Source organism: Schistocerca gregaria, unplaced genomic scaffold (genome assembly GCF_023897955.1).
Source record: "Schistocerca gregaria isolate iqSchGreg1 unplaced genomic scaffold, iqSchGreg1.2 ptg000169l, whole genome shotgun sequence".
NCBI lineage: Eukaryota > Metazoa > Arthropoda > Insecta > Orthoptera > Acrididae > Schistocerca > Schistocerca gregaria.
In genome coordinates, this window is record NW_026061724.1 from 6,111,163 (window position 1) to 6,134,432 (window position 23,270).

Genomic DNA, 23,270 nt, shown 5'->3' on the forward strand with positions numbered 1-23,270 from the left:
CTATCAGAGTGTTGATGAAACACAGAAATTGCATCGGGATTGAACACAATAGTCACCATGCGCACTTTCCTCCACCGGAGTAATGTCTCAAACAGTCTAAGCTTTGATCGTTCCCTGGAAGACCAGCAGTAGTATCCGATGCACATCTGGTGGCATTCTGTAATATATGGACTATCAGAGTGTTGATGAAACAAAGAAATTGCATCGGCATTGAATACAACAGTCACCATGCGCACTTTCCTCCATGGAAGTAATGTCTCAAACAGTCTACACTTTGATTGTTCCCTGGAAGACCAGTATTAGTTTCCGATGCACATCTGGTGGCATTCTGTAATCTGTGGACCATCAGAGTATTGATGAAACACAGAAATTGCATCGGGATTAAATACAACAGTCACCACGCGCACTTTCCTCCACGGGAGTTATGTCTCAAACAGTCTACGCTTTGATCGTTCCCTGGAAGACCAGTAGGAGTTTCCGATGCACATCTGGTGGCATTCTGTAATCTGTGGTCTATCAGAGTGTTGATGAAACACAGAAAATGCATCGGGATTAAATACAACAGTCACCATGCGCACTTTCCTCCATGGGAGTAATGTCTCAAAGAGTCTACGCTTTGATCGTTCCCTGGAAGACCAGTAGTAGTTTCCGATGCACATCTGGAGGCATTCTGTAATCTGTGGACTATAAGACTGTTGATGAAACACAGAAATTGCATCGGGATTGAATACAAACGTCACCATGCGCACTTACCTTCAAGGGAGCAATGTCTCAAACAGTCTACGATTGATCGTTCGCTGGAAGACCAGTAGTAGTTTCCGATGCACATCTGGTGGCATTCTGTAATCTGTTGACATTCAAAGTGTTGATTAAACACAGAAATTGCATCGGGATTGAATACAGCGGTCACCATGCGCACTTTCCTCCATTGGAGTTATGTCTCAAACAGTCTACGTTTTGATCGTTCCCGGGGAAACCAGTGGTAGCTTACGATGCACATCTATAGGCATTTTGTAATCTGTGGACTATCAGAGATTTGATTAAACACAGAAATTGCATCGGGATTGAATACAACAGTCACCTTGCGCACTTTCCTCCATGGGAGTAATGTCTCAAACAGTATACGCTTTGATCGTTCCCTGGAAGACCAGTAGTAGTTTCCGATGCACATCTGGAGGCATTCTGTAATCTGTGGACTTTCAGACTGTTGAGTAAACACAGAAATTCCATCGGGATTGAATACAACATTCACCATGCGCACTTTCCTCAATGGGAGTAATGTCTCAAACAGTCTACGATTTGATCGTTCCCTGGAAGACCAGTAGTAGTTTGCGATGCACATCTGGAGGCATTCTGTAATCTGTGGACTATAAGACTGTTGATGAAACACAGAAATTGCATCGGGAATGAATACAACAGTCACCATGCGCACTTTCCTCCATGGGAGTAATGTGTCAAACAGTCTATGCTTTGATCGTTCCCTGGAAGACCAGTGGTAGCTTACGATGCACATCTATAGGCATTTTGTAATCTGTGGACTATCAGAGTGTTGAAGAAACACAGAAATTGCATCGGGATTGAATACAACAGTCACCTTGCGCACTTTCCTCCATGGGAGTAATGTCTCAAACAGTCTACGCTTTGATCGATCCCTGGAAGACCAGTAGTAGTTTCCGATGCACATCTGGAGGCATTCTGTAATCTGTGGACTATCAGACTGTTGATGAAACACAGGAATTCCATCGGGATTGAATACAACAGTCACCACCCGCATTTTCCTCCATGGGAGTAATGTCTCAAACAGTCTACGCTTTGATCGTTCCCTGGAAGACCAGTAGTAGTTTCCGATGCACATCTGGAGGCATTCTGTAATCTGTGGACTATCAGAGTGTTGATGAACCACAGAAATTGCATTGGGATTAAATACAACAGTCACCATGCGCACTTTCCTCCATGGCGAGCAATGTCTCAAACAGTCTACGCTTCGATCGATCCCTGCAAGACCAGTAGTAGTTTCCGATGCACATCTGGAGGCATTCTGTAATCTGTTGACCTTCAAAGTGTTGATTAAACACAGAAATTGCATCGGGATTGAATACAGCGGTCACCATGCGCCCTTTCCTCCATGGGAGTAATGTCTCAAACAGTCTACGTTTTGATCGTTCCCTGGAAAACCAGTGGTAACTTACGATGCACATCTATAGGCATTTTGTAATCTGTGGACTATCAGAGTGTTGATGAAACACAGAAATTGCATCGGGATTGAATACAACAGTCACCTTGCGCACTTTCCTCCATGGGAGTAATGTCTCAAAGAGTCTACGCTTTGATCGTTCCCTGGAAGACCAGTAGTAGTTTCCGATGCACATCTGGAGGCATTCTGTAATCTGTGGACTATCAGACTGTTGATGAAACACAGAAATTCCATCGGGATTGAATACAGCGGTCACCATGCGCACTTTCCTCCATGGGAGTAATGTCTCAAACAGTCTACGTTTTGATCGTTCCCTGGAAAACCAGTGGTAGCTTACGATGCACATCAATAGGCATTATATAATCTGTGGACCATCAGAGTGTTGATGAAACACAGAAATTACATCGGGATTGAATACAACAGTCACCATGCGCACCTTCCTCAATGTGTGTAACGTCTCAAACAATTTACGCTTTGATCGTTCCCTGGAAGACCAGTAGTAGTTTCCGATGCACATTTGGTTTGCATTCTGTAATCTGTGGACTATCAGAGAGTTGATGAAACACAGAAATTGCATTGGGATGAATTCAACATTCGCACTTTCCTCCACTGGCGTAATGCCTCAAACAGTCTACGATTTTATTGTTCTCTGGAAGACCAGTAGTAGTTTCAGATGCACATCTGGTAGCATTTTGTAATCTGTGGACTATCAATGTGTTGATGAAACACACAAATTGCATCGGGATTGAACACAATAGTCACCATGCGCACTTTCTTCCACCGAAGTAATGTCTCAAACAGTCTACGCTTTGATCGTTCCCTGGAAGACCAGCAGTAGTTTCCGATGCACATCTGGTGGCATTCTGTAATCTATGGACTATCACAGTGTTGATGAAACAAAGAAATTGCATCGGCATTGAATACAACAGTCACCATGCGCACTTTCCTCCAGGGATGTAATATCTCAAACAGTCTACACTTTGATCGTTCCCTGGAAGACCAGTATTAGTTTCCGATGCACATATGGTGGCATTCTGTAATCTGTGGACCATCAGAGTATTGATGAAACACAGATATTGCATCGGGATTAAATACAACAGTCACCACGCGCACTTTCCTCCACGGGAGTAATGTCTCAAACAGTCTACGCTTTGATCGTTCCCTGGAAGACCAGTAGGAGTTTCCGATGCACATCTGGTGGCATTCTGTAATCTGTGGTCTATCAGAGTGTTGATGAAACACAGAAAATGCATCGGGATTAGATACTACAGTCTCCATGCGCACTTTCCTCCATGGGAGTAATGTCTCAAACAGTCTACGATTTGATCGTTCCCTGGAAGACCAGTAGTAGTTTCCGATGCACATCTGGAGGCATTCTGTAATCTGTGGACTATAAGACTGTTGATGAAACACAGAAATTGCATCGGGATGGAATACAACAGTCACCATGCGCACTTTCCTCAATGTGAGTAATGTCTCAAACAATTTACGTTTTGATCGTTCCCTGGAAGACCAGTAGTAGTTTCTGATGCACATCTGGTGGCATTCTGTAATCTGTGGACTATCAGAGTGTTGATGAAACATAGAAATTGCATCGGGATTGAATTCACCATGCCCACTTTCCTCCACTGGAGTAATGTCTCAAACAGTCTACGCTTTGATTGTTCTCTGGAAGACCAGTAGTAGTTTCCGATGCACATCTGGTTGCATTCTGTAAACTGTGGACTATCGGAGTGTTGATGAAACACAGAATTTGAATCGGGATTGAATACAACAGTCACCATGCGCACTTTCCTCCACGGGAGTAATGTCTCAAACAGTCTACGCTTTGATCGTTCCCTGGAAGACCAGTAGTAGTTTCCGATGCACATCTGGTGGCATTCTGCAATCTGTGGACTATCAGAGTATTGATGAAACACAGAAATTGCATCGGCATTGAATACAATAGTCACCATGCGCACTTTCCTCCATGGGAGTTATTTCTCAAACGGTCTACGCTTTGATCGTTCCTGGAAGACCAGTAGTAGTTTCCGGTGCACATCTGGTGGCATTCTGTAATCCGTGGACTATGAGAGTGTTGATGAAACACAGAAATTGCATCGGGATTGAATACAACAGTCACCATGCGCACTTTCCTCCACGGGAATAATGTCTCAAACAGTCTACGCTTTGATCGTTCCCTGGAAGACCAGTAGTAGTTTCAGATGCACGTCTGGTGGCATTCTGTAATCTGTGGACTATCAGACTGTTGATGAAACACAGAAACTGCATCGGGATTGAATACAACAGTCACCATGCACACTTTCCTTCATGGGAGTAATGTCTCAAACAGTCTACGATTTGATCGATCCCTGGAAGACCAGTAGTAGTTTCTGATGCACATCTGGAGGCATTCTGTAATCTGTGGACTATAAGACTGTTGATGAAACACAGAAATTGCATCGGGATTAAATACAACAGTCACCATGCGCACTTTCCTCCATGGGAGCAATGTCTCAAAGAGTTTAGGCTCTGATCGTTCCCTGGAAGACCAGTAGTAGTTTCCGATGCACATCTGGTGGCAATCTGTAATCTGTGGACTATCAGAGTATTGATGAAACACAGAAATTGCATCGGGATTGAATTCACCATGCGCACCTTCCTCCACCGGAGTAATGTCTCAAACAGTCTACACTTTGATTGTTCTCTGGAAGACCAGTAGTAGTTTCCAATGCACATCTGGTGGCATTTTGTAATCTGTGGACTATCAGAGAGTTAATGAAACACAGAAATTGCATCGGGATTGAATACAACAGTCACCATGCGCACTTTCCTCCACCGGATAAATGTCTCAAACAGTCTACCCCTTGATCGTTCCCATTAAGACCAGTAGTAGTTTCCGATGCACATCTGGTGGCATTCTGTAATCTGTGGACTATCAGAGTGTTGATGAAACACAGATATTGCATCGGCATTAAATACAACAGTCACCATGCGCACTTTCCTCCATGGGAGTAATGTCTCAAACAGTCTACGCTCTGATCGTTCCTGGAAGACCAGTAGTAGTTTCCGGTGCACATCTGGTGGCATTCTGTAATGTGTGGACTATCAGAGTGTTAATGAAACACAGAATTTGCATTTGGATTGAATACAACAGTCACCATCCGCACTTTCCTCCATGGGAATAATGTCTCAAACAGTCTACGATTTGATCGTTCCCTGGAAGACCAGTAGTAGTTTCCGATGCACATCTGGAGGCATTCTGTAATCTGTTGACTATAAGACTGTTGATGAAACACAGAAATTGCATCGGGATTGAATACAACAGTCACCATGCGCACTTTCCTCCATGGGAGTAATGTCTCAAACAGTCTACGCTTTGATCGTTCCCTGGAAGACCAGTAGTAGTTTCCAATGCACATCTGGAGGCATTCTGTAATCTGTGGACTATCATACTGTTGATGAAACACAGAAATACCATCGGGATTAAATACAACAGTCACCATGCGCACTTCCCTCCATGGGAGTAATGTCTCAAACAGTCTACGCTTTGATTGTTCCCTGGAAGACCAGAAGTAGTTTCCGATGCACAACTGGAGGCATTCTGTAATCTGTGGACTATCAGAGTGTTCACGAAACACAGAAATTGCATCGGGATTGAATACAAAAGTCACCATACGCACTTTCCTCCATGGGAGTGATGTCTCAAACAGTCTACGGTTTGATCGTTCCCTGGAAGACCAGTATTAGTTTCCGATGGACATCTGGTGGCATTCTGTAATCTGTGGACCATCAGAGTGTTGATGAAACACAGAAATTGCATCGGGATTGAATACAACAATCACCATGCGCACCTTCCTCATTGTGTGTAATGTCTCAAACAATTTACGCTTTGATCGTTCCCTGGATGACCAGTAGTAGTTTCCGATGCACATTTGGTGGCATTCTGTAATCTGTGGACTATGAGAGAGTTGATGAAACACAGAAATTGCATTGGGATGAATTCAACATGCGCACTTTCCTCCACTGGCGTAATGCCTCAAACAGTCTACGATTTTATTGTTCTCTGGAAGACCAGTAGTAGTTTCCGATGCACATCTGGTAGCATTTTGTAATCTATGGACTATCAGAGTGTTGATGAAACACAGAAATTGCATCGGGATTGAATCCAATAGTCACCATGCGCACTTTCCTCCACCGGAGTAATGTCTCAAACAGTCTACGCTTTGATCGTTCCCTGGAAGACCAGCAGTAGTTTCCGATGCACATCTGGTGGCATTCTGTAATCTATGGACTATCAGAGTGTTGATGAAACAATGAAATTGCATCGGCATTGAATACAACAGTCACCATGCGCACTTTCCTCCATGGAAGTAATGTCTCAAACAGTCTTAACTTTGATCGTTCCCTGGAAGACCAGTATTAGTTTCCGATGCACATCTGGTGGCATTCTGTAATCTGTGGACCATCAGAGTATTGATGAAACACAGAAATTGCATCGGGATTAAATATAACAGTCACCACGCGTACTTTCCTCCACGGGAGTAATGTCTCAAACAGTCTACGCTTTGATCGTTCCCTGGAAGACCAGTAGGAGTTTCCGATGCACATCTGGTGGCATTCTGTAATCTGTGGTCTATCAGAGTGTTGATGAAACACAGAAAATGCATCGGGATTAAATACAACATTCACCATGCGCACTTTCCTCAATGGGAGTAATGGCTCAAACAGTCTAAGTTTTGATCGTTCCCTGGAAGACCAGTAGTAGTTTGCGATGCACATCTGGAGGCATTCTGTAATCTGTGGACTATAAGACTGTTGATGAAACACAGAAATTGCATCGGGATGGAATACAACAGTCACCATGCGCACTTTCCTCCAAGGGAGTAATGTCTCAAACAGTCTACGCTTTGATCGTTCCCTGGAAGACCAGTAGTAGTTTCCGATGCACATCTGGAGGCATTCTGTAATCTGTGGACTATAAGACTGTTGATGAAACACAGAAATTGCATCGGGATGGAATACAACAGTCACCATGCGCACTTTCATCAATGTGTGTAATGTCTCAAACAATTTACGCTTTGATCGTTCCCTGGAAGACCAGTAGTAGTTTCCGATGCACATTTGGTGGCATTCTGTAATCTGTGGACTATGAGAGAGTTGATGAAACACAGAAATTGCATTGGGATGAATTCAACATGCGCACTTTTCTCCACTGGCGTAATGCCTCAAACAGTCTACGATTTTATTGTTCTCTGGAAGACCAGTAGTAGTTTCCGATGCACATCTGGTAGCATTTTGTAATCTATAGACTATCAGAGTGTTGATGAAACACAGAAATTGCATCGGGATTGAATACAATAGTCACCATGCGCACTTTCCTCCATTTAAGTAATGTCTCAAACAGTCTACACTTTGATCGTTCCCTGGAAGACCAGTATTAGTTTCCGATGCACATCTGGTGGCATTCTGTAATCTGTGGACCATCAGAGTATTGATGAAACACAGAAATTGCATCGGGATTAAATATAACAGTCACCACGCGTACTTTCCTCCACGGGAGTAATGTCTCAAACAGTCTACGCTTTGATCGTTCCCTGGAAGACCAGTAGGAGTTTCCGATGCACATCTGGTGGCATTTTGTAATCTGTGGTCTATCAGAGTGTTGATGAAACACAGAAAATGCATCGGGATTAAATACAACATTCACCATGCGCACTTTCCTCAATGGGAGTAACGTCTCAAACAGTCTAAGATTTGATCGTTCCCTGGAAGACCAGTAGTAGTTTCCGATGCACATCTGGAGGCATTCTGTAATCTGTGGACTATAAGACTGTTGATGAAACACAGAAATTGCATCGGGATGGAATACAATAGTCACCATGCGCACTTTCCTCCATGGGAGTAATGTCTCAAACAGTCTACGCTTTGATCGTTCCCTGGAAGACCAGTAGTAGTTTCCGATGCACATCTGGAGGCATTCTGTAATCTGTGGACTATCAGACTGTTGATGAAACACAGAAATTCCATCGGAATTGAATACAACAGTCACCATGCGCACTTTCCTCCAAGGGAGTAATGTCTCCAACAGTCTACGATTTAATCGTTCCCTGGAAGACCAGAAGAAGTTTCCGATGCACAACTGGAGGCATTCTGTAATCTGTGGACTATCAGAGTGTTGATGAAACACAGAAATTGCATCGGGAATGAATACAACAGTCACCATGCGCACTTTCCTCCATGTGAGTAATGTCTCAAACAGTCTACGTTTTGATCGTTCCATGGAAGACCAGTATTAATTTCCGATGGACATCTGGTGGCATTCTGTAATCTGTGGACCATCAGAGTGTTGATGAAACACAGAAATTGCATAGGGATTGAATACAACAGTCACCACGCGCACTTTCCTCCACGTTAGTAATGTCTCAGACAGTATACGTTTTGATCGTTCCCTGGAAGACCAGTAGTAGTTTCCGATGCACATCTGGTGGCATTCTGTAATCTGTGGACTATCAGAGTGTTGATGAAACACAGAAATTGCATCGGGATTGAATGCAACAGTCACCATTCGCACTTTCCTCCATGGGAGTAATGTCTCAAATAGTCCACGCTTTGATCGTTCCCTGGCTGACCAGTAGTAGTTTCCGATGCACATCTGGTGGCATTCTGTAATCTGTGGACTATCAGCATATTGATGAAACACAGAAATTGCATCGGGATTGAATACAACAGTCACCATGCGCACTTTCCTCAATGTGAGAAATGTCTCAAACAATTTACGTTTTGATAGTTCCCTGGAAGACCAGTAGTAGTTTCTGATGCACATCTGGTGGCATTCTGTAATCTGTGGACTATCAGAGTGTTGATGAAACAAAGAAATTGCATCGGGATTGAATTCAACATGCCCACTTTCCTCCACCGGGGTAATGTCTAAAACAGTCTACGCTTTGATTGTTCTCTGGAAGACCAGTATTAGTTTCCGATGCACATCTGGTTGCATTCTGTAATCTGTGGACTATCGGAGTGTTGATGAAACTCAGAATTTGAATCGGGATTGAATACAACAGTCACCATGCGCACTTTCCTCCACGGGAGTAATGTCTCAAACAGTCTACGCTTTGATCGTTCCCTGGAAGGCCAGTAGTAGTTTCCGATGCACATCTGGTGGCATTCTGCAATCTGTGGACTATCAGAGTATTGATGAAACACAGAAATTGCATCGGCATTGAATACAACAGTCACCATGCGCACTTTCCTCCATGGGAGTAATTTCTCAAACAGTCTACGCTTTGATCGTTCCTGGAAGACCAGTAGTAGTTTCCGGTGCACATCTGGTGGCATTCTGTATTCCGTGGACTATGAGAGTGTTGATGAAACACAGAAATTGCATCGGGATTGAATACAACAGTCAGCATGCGCACTTTCCTCCACGGGAATAATGTCTCAAACAGTCTACGCTTTGATCGTTCCCTGGAAGACCAGTAGTAGTTTCAGATGCATGTCTGGTGGCATTCTGTAATCTGTGGACTATCAGACTGTTGATGAAACACAGAAATTGCATCGGGATTGAATACAACAGTCACCATGCACACTTTCCATCATGGGAGTAATGTCTCAAACAGTCTACGATTTGATCGTTCCCTGGAAGACCAGTAGTAGTTTCTGATGCACATCTGGTGGCATTCTGTAATCTGTGGACTATAAGACTGTTGATGAAACACAGAAATTGCATCGGGATTGAATACAACAGTCACCATGCGCACTTTCCTCCATGGGAGCAATGTCTCAAAGAGTTTAGGCTCTGATCGTTCCCTGGAAGACCAGTAGTAGTTTCCGATGCACATCTGGTGGCATTCTGTAATCTGTGGAATAACAGAGTATTGATGAAACACAGAAATTGCATCGGGATTGAATTCACCATGCGCACCTTCCTCCACCAGAGTAATGTCTCAAACAGTCCACGCTTTGATTGTTCTCTGGAAGACCAGTAGTAGTTTCCAATGCACATCTGGTGGCATTTTGTAATCTGTGGACTATCAGAGAGTTGATGAAACACAGAAATTGCATCGGGATTGAATACAACAGTCACCATGCGCACTTTCCTCCACCGGAGAAATGTCTCAAACAGTCTACCCTTTGATCGTTCCCTGGAAGACCAGTAGTAGTTTGCGATGCACATCTGGAGGCATTCTGTAATCTGTGGACTATCAGAGTATTGATGAAACACAGAAATTGCATCGGGATTGAATACAACTGTCACCATGCGCACTTTCCTCAATGTGAGTAATGTCTCAAACAATTTACGTTTTGATCGTTCCCTGGAAGACCAGTAGTAGTTTCTGATGCACATCTGGTGGCATTCTGTAATCTGTGGACTATCAGAGTGTTGATGAAGCAAAGAACTTGCATCGGGATTGAATTCACCATGCCCACTTTCCTCCACCGGAGTAATGTCTCAAACAGTCTACGCTTTGATTGTTCTCTGGAAGACCAGTAGTAGTTTCCGATGCACATCTGGTTGCATTCTGTAATCTGTGGACTATCGGAGTGTTGATGAAACTCAGAATTTGAATCGGGATTGAATACAACAGTCACCGTGCGCACTTTCCTCCACGGGAGTAATGTCTCAAACAGTCTACGCTTTGATCGTTCCCTGGAAGACCAGTAGTAGTTTCCGATGCACATCTGGTGGCATTCTGCAATCTGTGGACTATCAGAGTATTGATGAAACACAGAAATTGCATCGGGATTAAATATAACAGTCACCACGCGTACTTTCCTCCACGGGAGTAATGTCTCAAACAGTCTACGCTTTGATCGTTCCCTGGAAGACCAGTAGGAGTTTCCGATGCACATCTGGTGGCATTCTGTAATCTGTGGTCTATCAGAGTGTTGATGAAACACAGAAAATGCATCGGGATTGAATACAACAGTCACCACGCGCACTTTCCTCCATGGGAGTAATGTCTCAAACAGTCTACGCTCTGATCGTTCCTGGAAGACCAGTAGTAGTTTCCGGTGCACATCTGGTAACATTCTGTAATGTGTGGACTATCAGAGTGTTAATGAAACACAGAAATTGCATTTGGATTGAATACAACAGTCACCATCCGCACTTTCCTCCATGGGAATAATGTCTCAAACAGTCTACGATTTGATCGTTCCCTGGAAGACCAATAGTAGTTTCCGATGCACATCTGGAGGCATTCTGTAATCTGTGGACTATAAGACAGTTGATGAAACACAGAAATTGCATCGGGATTGAATACAACACTCACCATGCGCACTTTCCTCCATGGGAGTAATGTCTCAAACAGTCTACGCTTTGATCGTTCCCTGGAAGACCAGTAGTAGTTTCCAATGCACATCTGGAGGCATTCTGTAATCTGTGGACTATCAGACTGTTGATGAAACACAGAAATTCCATCGGGATTAAATACAACAGTCACCATGCGCACTTCCCTCCATGGGAGTAATGTCTCAGACAGTCTACGTTTTGATCGTTCCCTGGAAGACCAGTAGTAGTTTCCGATGCACATCTGGTGGCATTCTGTAATCTGTGGACTATCAGAGTGTTGATGAAACACAGAAATTGCATCGGGATTGAATGCAACAGTCACCATTCGCCCTCTCCTCCATGGGAGTAATGTCTCAAATAGTCCACGCTTTGATCGTTCCCTGGCAGACAAGTAGTAGTTTCCGATGCACATCTGGTGGCATTCTGTAATCTGTGGACTATCAGAGTATTGATGAAACACAGAAATTGCATCGGGATTGAATACAACTGTCACCATGCGCACTTTCCTCAATGTGAGTAATGTCTCAAACAATTTACGTTTTGAACGTTCCCTGGAAGACCAGTAGTAGTTTCTGATGCACATCTGGTGGCATTCTGTAATCTGTGGACTATCAGAGTGTTGATGAAGCAAAGAACTTGCATCGGGATTGAATTCACCATGCCCACTTTCCTCCACCGGAGTAATGTCTCAAACAGTCTACGCTTTGATTGTTCTCTGGAAGACCAGTAGTAGTTTCCGATGCACATCTGGTTGCATTCTGTAATCTGTGGACTATCGGAGTGTTGATGAAACTCAGAATTTGAATCGGGATTGAATACAACAGTCACCGTGCGCACTTTCCTCCACGGGAGTAATGTCTCAAACAGTCTACGCTTTGATCGTTCCCTGGAAGACCAGTAGTAGTTTCCGATGCACATCTGGTGGCATTCTGCAATCTGTGGACTATCAGAGTATTGATGAAACACAGAAATTGCATCGGGATTAAATATAACAGTCACCACGCGTACTTTCCTCCACGGGAGTAATGTCTCAAACAGTCTACGCTTTGATCGTTCCCTGGAAGACCAGTAGGAGTTTCCGATGCACATCTGGTGGCATTCTGTAATCTGTGGTCTATCAGAGTGTTGATGAAACACAGAAAATGCATCGGGATTAAATACAACATTCACCATGCGCACTTTCCTCAATGGGAGTAATGTCTCAAACAGTCTAAGATTTGATCGTTCTCTGGAAGACCAGTAGTAGTTTCCGATGCACATCTGGAGGCATTCTGTAATCTGTGGACTATAAGACTGTTGATGAAACACAGAAATTGCATCGGGATGGAATACAACAGTCACCATGCGCACTTTCCTCAATGTGAGAAATGTCTCAAACAATTTACGTTTTGATAGTTCCCTGGAAGACCAGTAGTAGTTTCTGATGCACATCTGGTGGCATTCTGTAATCTGTGGACTATCAGAGTGTTGATGAAACAAAGAAATTGCATCGGGATTGAATTCAACATGCCCACTTTCCTCCACCGGGGTAATGTCTCAAACAGTCTACGCTTTGATTGTTCTCTGGAAGACCAGTAGTAGTTTCCGATGCACATCTGGTTGCATTCTGTAATCTGTGGACTATCGGAGTGTTGATGAAACTCAGAATTTGAATCGGGATTGAATACAACAGTCACCATGCGCACTTTCCTCCACGGGAGTAATGTCTCAAACAGTCTACGCTTTGATCGTTCCCTGGAAGGCCAGTAGTAGTTTCCGAAGCACATCTTGTGGCATTCTGCAATCTGTGGACTATCAGAGTATTGATGAAACACAGAAATTGCATCGGCATTGAATACAACAGTCACCATGCGCACTTTCCTCCATGGGAGTAATTTCTCAAACAGTCTACGCTTTGATCGTTCCTGGAAGACCAGTAGTAGTTTCCGGTGCACATCTGGTGGCATTCTGTATTCCGTGGACTATGAGAGTGTTGATGAAACACAGAAATTGCATCGGGATTGAATACAACAGTCACCATGCGCACTTTCCTCCACGGGAATAATGTCTCAAACAGTCTACGCTTTGATCGTTCCCTGGAAGACCAGTAGTAGTTTCAGATGCATGTCTTGTGGCATTCTGTAATCTGTGGACTATCAGACTGTTGATGAAACACAGAAATTGCATCGGGATTGAATACAACAGTCACCATCCGCACTTTCCTCCATGGGAATAATGTCTCAAACAGTCTACGATTTGATCGTTCCCTGGAAGACCAATAGTAGTTTCCGATGCACATCTGGAGGCATTCTGTAATCTGTGGACTATAAGACAGTTGATGAAACACAGAAATTGCATCGGGATTGAATACAACACTCACCATGCACACTTTCCTCCATGGGAGTAATGTCTCAAACAGTCTACGCTTTGATCGTTCCCTGGAAGACCAGTAGTAGTTTCCAATGCACATCTGGAGGCATTCTGTAATCTGTGGACTATCAGACTGTTGATGAAACACAGAAATTCCATCGGGAATAAATACAACAGTCACCATGCGCACTTCCCTCCATGGGAGTAATGTCTCAGACAGTCTACGTTTTGATCGTTCCCTGGAAGACCAGTAGAAGTTTCCGATGCACATCTGGTGGCATTCTGTAATCTGTGGACTATCAGAGTGTTGATGAAACACAGAAATTGCATCGGGATTGAATGCAACAGTCACCATTCGCCCTCTCCTCCATGGGAGTAATGTCTCAAATAGTCCACGCTTTGATCGTTCCCTGGCAGACCAGTAGTAGTTTCCGATGCACATCTGGTGGCATTCTGTAATCTGTGGACTATCAGAGTATTGATGAAACACAGAAATTGCATCGGGATTAAATATAACAGTCACCACGCGTACTTTCCTCCACGGGAGTAATGTCTCAAACAGTCTACGCTTTGATCGTTCCCTGGAAGACCAGTAGGAGTTTCCGATGCACATCTGGTGGCATTCTGTAATCTGTGGTCTATCAGAGTGTTGATGAAACACAGAAAATGCATCGGGATTAAATACAACATTCACCATGCGCACTTTCCTCAATGGGAGTAATGTCTCAAACAGTCTAAGATTTGATCGTTCCCTGGAAGACCAGTAGTAGTTTCCGATGCACATCTGGAGGCATTCTGTAATCTGTGGACTATAAGACTGTTGATGAAACACAGAAATTGCATCGGGATGGAATACAACAGTCACCATGCGCACTTTCCTCCATGGGAGTAATGTCTCAAACAGTCTACGCTTTGATCGTTCCCTGGATGACCAGTAGTAGTTTCCGATGCACATCTGGAGGCATTCTGTAATCTGTGGACTATCAGACTGTTGATGAATCACAGAAATTCCATCGGAATTGAATACAACAGTCACCATGCGCACTTTCCTCCAAGGGAGTAATGTCTCAAACAGTCTACGCTCTGATCGTTCCTGGAAGACCAGTAGTAGTTTCCGGTGCACATCTGGTGGCATTCTGTAATGTGTGGACTATCAGAGTGTTAATGATACACAGAAATTGCATTTGGATTGAATACAACAGTCACCATGCGCACTTTCCTCCATGGGAGTAATGTCTCAAACAGTCTACGCTTTGATCGTTCCCTGGAAGACCAGTAGTAGTTTCCAATGCACATCTGGAGGCATTCTGTAATCTGTGGACTATAAGACTGTTGATGAAACACAGAAATTGCATCGGGATGGAATACAACAGTCACCATGCGCACTTTCCTCCATGGGAGTAATGTCTCAAACAGTCTACGCTTTGATCGTTCCCTGGAAGACCAGTAGTAGTTTCCGATGCACATCTGGAGGCATTCTGTAATCTGTGGACTATCAGACTGTTGATGAAACACAGAAATTCCATCGGAATTGAATACAACAGTCACCATGCGCACTTTCCTCCAAGGGAGTAATGTCTCCAACAGTCTACGATTTAATCGTTCCCTGGAAGACCAGAAGAAGTTTCCGATGCACAACTGGAGGCATTCTGTAATCTGTGGACTATCAGAGTGTTGATGAAACACAGAAATTGCATCGGGAATGAATACAACAGTCACCATGCGCACTTTCCTCCATGTGAGTAATGTCTCAAACAGTCTACGTTTTGATCGTTCCATGGAAGACCAGTATTAATTTCCGATGGACATCTGGTGGCATTCTGTAATCTGTGGACCATCAGAGTGTTGATGAAACACAGAAATTGCATAGGGATTGAATACAACAGTCACCACGCGCACTTTCCTCCACGTTAGTAATGTCTCAGACAGTATACGTTTTGATCGTTCCCTGGAAGACCAGTAGTAGTTTCCGATGCACATCTGGTGGCATTCTGTAATCTGTGGACTATCAGAGTGTTGATGAAACACAGAAATTGCATCGAGATTGAATGCAACAGTCACCATTCGCACTTTCCTCCATGGGAGTAATGTCTCAAATAGTCCACGCTTTGATCGTTCCCTGGCTGACCAGTAGTAGTTTCCGATGCACATCTGGTGGCATTCTGTAATCTGTGGACTATCAGCATATTGATGAAACACAGAAATTGCATCGGGATTGAATACAACAGTCACCATGCGCACTTTCCTCAATGTGAGAAATGTCTCAAACAATTTACGTTTTGATAGTTCCCTGGAAGACCAGTAGTAGTTTCTGATGCACATCTGGTGGCATTCTGTAATCTGTGGACTATCAGAGTGTTGATGAAACAAAGAAATTGCATCGGGATTGAATTCAACATGCCCACTTTCCTCCACCGGGGTAATGTCTAAAACAGTCTACGCTTTGATTGTTCTCTGGAAGACCAGTATTAGTTTCCGATGCACATCTGGTTGCATTCTGTAATCTGTGGACTATCGGAGTGTTGATGAAACTCAGAATTTGAATCGGGATTGAATACAACAGTCACCATGCGCACTTTCCTCCACGGGAGTAATGTCTCAAACAGTCTACGCTTTGATCGTTCCCTGGAAGGCCAGTAGTAGTTTCCGATGCACATCTGGTGGCATTCTGCAATCTGTGGACTATCAGAGTATTGATGAAACACAGAAATTGCATCGGCATTGAATACAACAGTCACCATGCGCACTTTCCTCCATGGGAGTAATTTCTCAAACAGTCTACGCTTTGATCGTTCCTGGAAGACCAGTAGTAGTTTCCGGTGCACATCTGGTGGCATTCTGTATTCCGTGGACTATGAGAGTGTTGATGAAACACAGAAATTGCATCGGGATTGAATACAACAGTCAGCATGCGCACTTTCCTCCACGGGAATAATGTCTCAAACAGTCTACGCTTTGATCGTTCCCTGGAAGACCAGTAGTAGTTTCAGATGCATGTCTGGTGGCATTCTGTAATCTGTGGACTATCAGACTGTTGATGAAACACAGAAATTGCATCGGGATTGAATACAACAGTCACCATGCACACTTTCCATCATGGGAGTAATGTCTCAAACAGTCTACGATTTGATCGTTCCCTGGAAGACCAGTAGTAGTTTCTGATGCACATCTGGTGGCATTCTGTAATCTGTGGACTATAAGACTGTTGATGAAACACAGAAATTGCATCGGGATTGAATACAACAGTCACCATGCGCACTTTCCTCCATGGGAGCAATGTCTCAAAGAGTTTAGGCTCTGATCGTTCCCTGGAAGACCAGTAGTAGTTTCCGATGCACATCTGGTGGCATTCTGTAATCTGTGGAATAACAGAGTATTGATGAAACACAGAAATTGCATCGGGATTGAATTCACCATGCGCACCTTCCTCCACCAGAGTAATGTCTCAAACAGTCCACGCTTTGATTGTTCTCTGGAAGACCAGTAGTAGTTTCCAATGCACATCTGGTGGCATTTTGTAATCTGTGGACTATCAGAGAGTTGATGAAACACAGAAATTGCATCGGGATTGAATACAACAGTCACCATGCGCACTTTCCTCCACCGGAGAAATGTCTCAAACAGTCTACCCTTTGATCGTTCCCTGGAAGACCAGTAGTAGTTTGCGATGCACATCTGGAGGCATTCTGTAATCTGTGGACTATCAGAGTATTGATGAAACACAGAAATTGCATCGGGATTGAATACAACTGTCACCATGCGCACTTTCCTCAATGTGAGTAATGTCTCAAACAATTTACGTTTTGATCGTTCCCTGGAAGACCAGTAGTAGTTTCTGATGCACATCTGGTGGCATTCTGTAATCTGTGGACTATCAGAGTGTTGATGAAGCAAAGAACTTGCATCGGGATTGAATTCACCATGCCCACTTTCCTCCACCGGAGTAATGTCTCAAACAGTCTACGCTTTGATTGTTCTCTGGAAGACCAGTAGTAGTTTCCGATGCACATCTGGTTGCATTCTGTAATCTGTGGACTATCGGAGTGTTGATGAAACTCAGAATTTGAATCGGGATTGAATACAACAGTCACCGTGCGCACTTTCCTCCACGGGAGTAATGTCTCAAACAGTCTACGCTTTGATCGTTCCCTGGAAGACCAGTAGTAGTTTCCGATGCACATCTGGTGGCATTCTGCAATCTGTGGACTATCAGAGTATTGATGAAACACAGAAATTGCATCGGGATTAAATATAACAGTCACCACGCGTACTTTCCTCCACGGGAGTAATGTCTCAAACAGTCTACGCTTTGATCGTTCCCTGGAAGACCAGTAGGAGTTTCCGATGCACATCTGGTGGCATTCTGTAATCTGTGGTCTATCAGAGTGTTGATGAAACACAGAAAATGCATCGGGATTGAATACAACAGTCACCACGCGCACTTTCCTCCATGGGAGTAATGTCTCAAACAGTCTACGCTCTGATCGTTCCTGGAAGACCAGTAGTAGTTTCCGGTGCACATCTGGTAACATTCTGTAATGTGTGGACTATCAGAGTGTTAATGAAACACAGAAATTGCATTTGGATTGAATACAACAGTCACCATCCGCACTTTCCTCCATGGGAATAATGTCTCAAACAGTCTACGATTTGATCGTTCCCTGGAAGACCAATAGTAGTTTCCGATGCACATCTGGAGGCATTCTGTAATCTGTGGACTATAAGACAGTTGATGAAACACAGAAATTGCATCGGGATTGAATACAACACTCACCATGCGCACTTTCCTCCATGGGAGTAATGTCTCAAACAGTCTACGCTTTGATCGTTCCCTGGAAGACCAGTAGTAGTTTCCAATGCACATCTGGAGGCATTCTGTAATCTGTGGACTATCAGACTGTTGATGAAACACAGAAATTCCATCGGGATTAAATACAACAGTCACCATGCGCACTTCCCTCCATGGGAGTAATGTCTCAGACAGTCTACGTTTTGATCGTTCCCTGGAAGACCAGTAGTAGTTTCCGATGCACATCTGGTGGCATTCTGTAATCTGTGGACTATCAGAGTGTTGATGAAACACAGAAATTGCATCGGGATTGAATGCAACAGTCACCATTCGCCCTCTCCTCCATGGGAGTAATGTCTCAAATAGTCCACGCTTTGATCGTTCCCTGGCAGACAAGTAGTAGTTTCCGATGCACATCTGGTGGCATTCTGTAATCTGTGGACTATCAGAGTATTGATGAAACACAGAAATTGCATCGGGATTGAATACAACTGTCACCATGCGCACTTTCCTCAATGTGAGTAATGTCTCAAACAATTTACGTTTTGAACGTTCCCTGGAAGACCAGTAGTAGTTTCTGATGCACATCTGGTGGCATTCTGTAATCTGTGGACTATCAGAGTGTTGATGAAGCAAAGAACTTGCATCGGGATTGAATTCACCATGCCCACTTTCCTCCACCGGAGTAATGTCTCAAACAGTCTACGCTTTGATTGTTCTCTGGAAGACCAGTAGTAGTTTCCGATGCACATCTGGTTGCATTCTGTAATCTGTGGACTATCGGAGTGTTGATGAAACTCAGAATTTGAATCGGGATTGAATACAACAGTCACCGTGCGCACTTTCCTCCACGGGAGTAATGTCTCAAACAGTCTACGCTTTGATCGTTCCCTGGAAGACCAGTAGTAGTTTCCGATGCACATCTGGTGGCATTCTGCAATCTGTGGACTATCAGAGTATTGATGAAACACAGAAATTGCATCGGGATTAAATATAACAGTCACCACGCGTACTTTCCTCCACGGGAGTAATGTCTCAAACAGTCTACGCTTTGATCGTTCCCTGGAAGACCAGTAGGAGTTTCCGATGCACATCTGGTGGCATTCTGTAATCTGTGGTCTATCAGAGTGTTGATGAAACACAGAAAATGCATCGGGATTAAATACAACATTCACCATGCGCACTTTCCTCAATGGGAGTAATGTCTCAAACAGTCTAAGATTTGATCGTTCTCTGGAAGACCAGTAGTAGTTTCCGATGCACATCTGGAGGCATTCTGTAATCTGTGGACTATAAGACTGTTGATGAAACACAGAAATTGCATCGGGATGGAATACAACAGTCACCATGCGCACTTTCCTCAATGTGAGAAATGTCTCAAACAATTTACGTTTTGATAGTTCCCTGGAAGACCAGTAGTAGTTTCTGATGCACATCTGGTGGCATTCTGTAATCTGTGGACTATCAGAGTGTTGATGAAACAAAGAAATTGCATCGGGATTGAATTCAACATGCCCACTTTCCTCCACCGGGGTAATGTCTCAAACAGTCTACGCTTTGATTGTTCTCTGGAAGACCAGTAGTAGTTTCCGATGCACATCTGGTTGCATTCTGTAATCTGTGGACTATCGGAGTGTTGATGAAACTCAGAATTTGAATCGGGATTGAATACAACAGTCACCATGCGCACTTTCCTCCACGGGAGTAATGTCTCAAACAGTCTACGCTTTGATCGTTCCCTGGAAGGCCAGTAGTAGTTTCCGAAGCACATCTTGTGGCATTCTGCAATCTGTGGACTATCAGAGTATTGATGAAACACAGAAATTGCATCGGCATTGAATACAACAGTCACCATGCGCACTTTCCTCCATGGGAGTAATTTCTCAAACAGTCTACGCTTTGATCGTTCCTGGAAGACCAGTAGTAGTTTCCGGTGCACATCTGGTGGCATTCTGTATTCCGTGGACTATGAGAGTGTTGATGAAACACAGAAATTGCATCGGGATTGAATACAACAGTCACCATGCGCACTTTCCTCCACGGGAATAATGTCTCAAACAGTCTACGCTTTGATCGTTCCCTGGAAGACCAGTAGTAGTTTCAGATGCATGTCTTGTGGCATTCTGTAATCTGTGGACTATCAGACTGTTGATGAAACACAGAAATTGCATCGGGATTGAATACAACAGTCACCATCCGCACTTTCCTCCATGGGAATAATGTCTCAAACAGTCTACGATTTGATCGTTCCCTGGAAGACCAATAGTAGTTTCCGATGCACATCTGGAGGCATTCTGTAATCTGTGGACTATAAGACAGTTGATGAAACACAGAAATTGCATCGGGATTGAATACAACACTCACCATGCACACTTTCCTCCATGGGAGTAATGTCTCAAACAGTCTACGCTTTGATCGTTCCCTGGAAGACCAGTAGTAGTTTCCAATGCACATCTGGAGGCATTCTGTAATCTGTGGACTATCAGACTGTTGATGAAACACAGAAATTCCATCGGGAATAAATACAACAGTCACCATGCGCACTTCCCTCCATGGGAGTAATGTCTCAGACAGTCTACGTTTTGATCGTTCCCTGGAAGACCAGTAGTAGTTTCCGATGCACATCTGGTGGCATTCTGTAATCTGTGGACTATCAGAGTGTTGATGAAACACAGAAATTGCATCGGGATTGAATGCAACAGTCACCATTCGCCCTCTCCTCCATGGGAGTAATGTCTCAAATAGTCCACGCTTTGATCGTTCCCTGGCAGACCAGTAGTAGTTTCCGATGCACATCTGGTGGCATTCTGTAATCTGTGGACTATCAGAGTATTGATGAAACACAGAAATTGCATCGGGATTAAATATAACAGTCACCACGCGTACTTTCCTCCACGGGAGTAATGTCTCAAACAGTCTACGCTTTGATCGTTCCCTGGAAGACCAGTAGGAGTTTCCGATGCACATCTGGTGGCATTCTGTAATCTGTGGTCTATCAGAGTGTTGATGAAACACAGAAAATGCATCGGGATTAAATACAACATTCACCATGCGCACTTTCCTCAATGGGAGTAATGTCTCAAACAGTCTAAGATTTGATCGTTCCCTGGAAGACCAGTAGTAGTTTCCGATGCACATCTGGAGGCATTCTGTAATCTGTGGACTATAAGACTGTTGATGAAACACAGAAATTGCATCGGGATGGAATACAACAGTCACCATGCGCACTTTCCTCCATGGGAGTAATGTCTCAAACAGTCTACGCTTTGATCGTTCCCTGGATGACCAGTAGTAGTTTCCGATGCACATCTGGAGGCATTCTGTAATCTGTGGACTATCAGACTGTTGATGAATCACAGAAATTCCATCGGAATTGAATACAACAGTCACCATGCGCACTTTCCTCCAAGGGAGTAATGTCTCAAACAGTCTACGCTCTGATCGTTCCTGGAAGACCAGTAGTAGTTTCCGGTGCACATCTGGTGGCATTCTGTAATGTGTGGACTATCAGAGTGTTAATGATACACAGAAATTGCATTTGGATTGAATACAACAGTCACCATGCGCACTTTCCTCCATGGGAGTAATGTCTCAAACAGTCTACGCTTTGATCGTTCCCTGGAAGACCAGTAGTAGTTTCCAATGCACATCTGGAGGCATTCTGTAATCTGTGGACTATAAGACTGTTGATGAAACACAGAAATTGCATCGGGATGGAATACAACAGTCACCATGCGCACTTTCCTCCATGGGAGTAATGTCTCAAACAGTCTACGCTTTGATCGTTCCCTGGAAGACCAGTAGTAGTTTCCGATGCACATCTGGAGGCATTCTGTAATCTGTGGACTATCAGACTGTTGATGAAACACAGAAATTCCATCGGAATTGAATACAACAGTCACCATGCGCACTTTCCTCCAAGGGAGTAATGTCTCCAACAGTCTACGATTTAATCGTTCCCTGGAAGACCAGAAGAAGTTTCCGATGCACAACTGGAGGCATTCTGTAATCTGTGGACTATCAGAGTGTTGATGAAACACAGAAATTGCATCGGGAATGAATACAACAGTCACCATGCGCACTTTCCTCCATGTGAGTAATGTCTCAAACAGTCTACGTTTTGATCGTTCCATGGAAGACCAGTATTAATTTCCGATGGACATCTGGTGGCATTCTGTAATCTGTGGACCATCAGAGTGTTGATGAAACACAGAAATTGCATAGGGATTGAATACAACAGTCACCACGCGCACTTTCCTCCACGTTAGTAATGTCTCAGACAGTATACGTTTTGATCGTTCCCTGGAAGACCAGTAGTAGTTTCCGATGCACATCTGGTGGCATTCTGTAATCTGTGGACTATCAGAGTGTTGATGAAACACAGAAATTGCATCGAGATTGAATGCAACAGTCACCATTCGCACTTTCCTCCATGGGAGTAATGTCTCAAATAGTCCACGCTTTGATCGTTCCCTGGCTGACCAGTAGTAGTTTCCGATGCACATCTGGTGGCATTCTGTAATCTGTGGACTATCAGCATATTGATGAAACACAGAAATTGCATCGGGATTGAATACAACAGTCACCATGCGCACTTTCCTCAATGTGAGAAATGTCTCAAACAATTTACGTTTTGATAGTTCCCTGGAAGACCAGTAGTA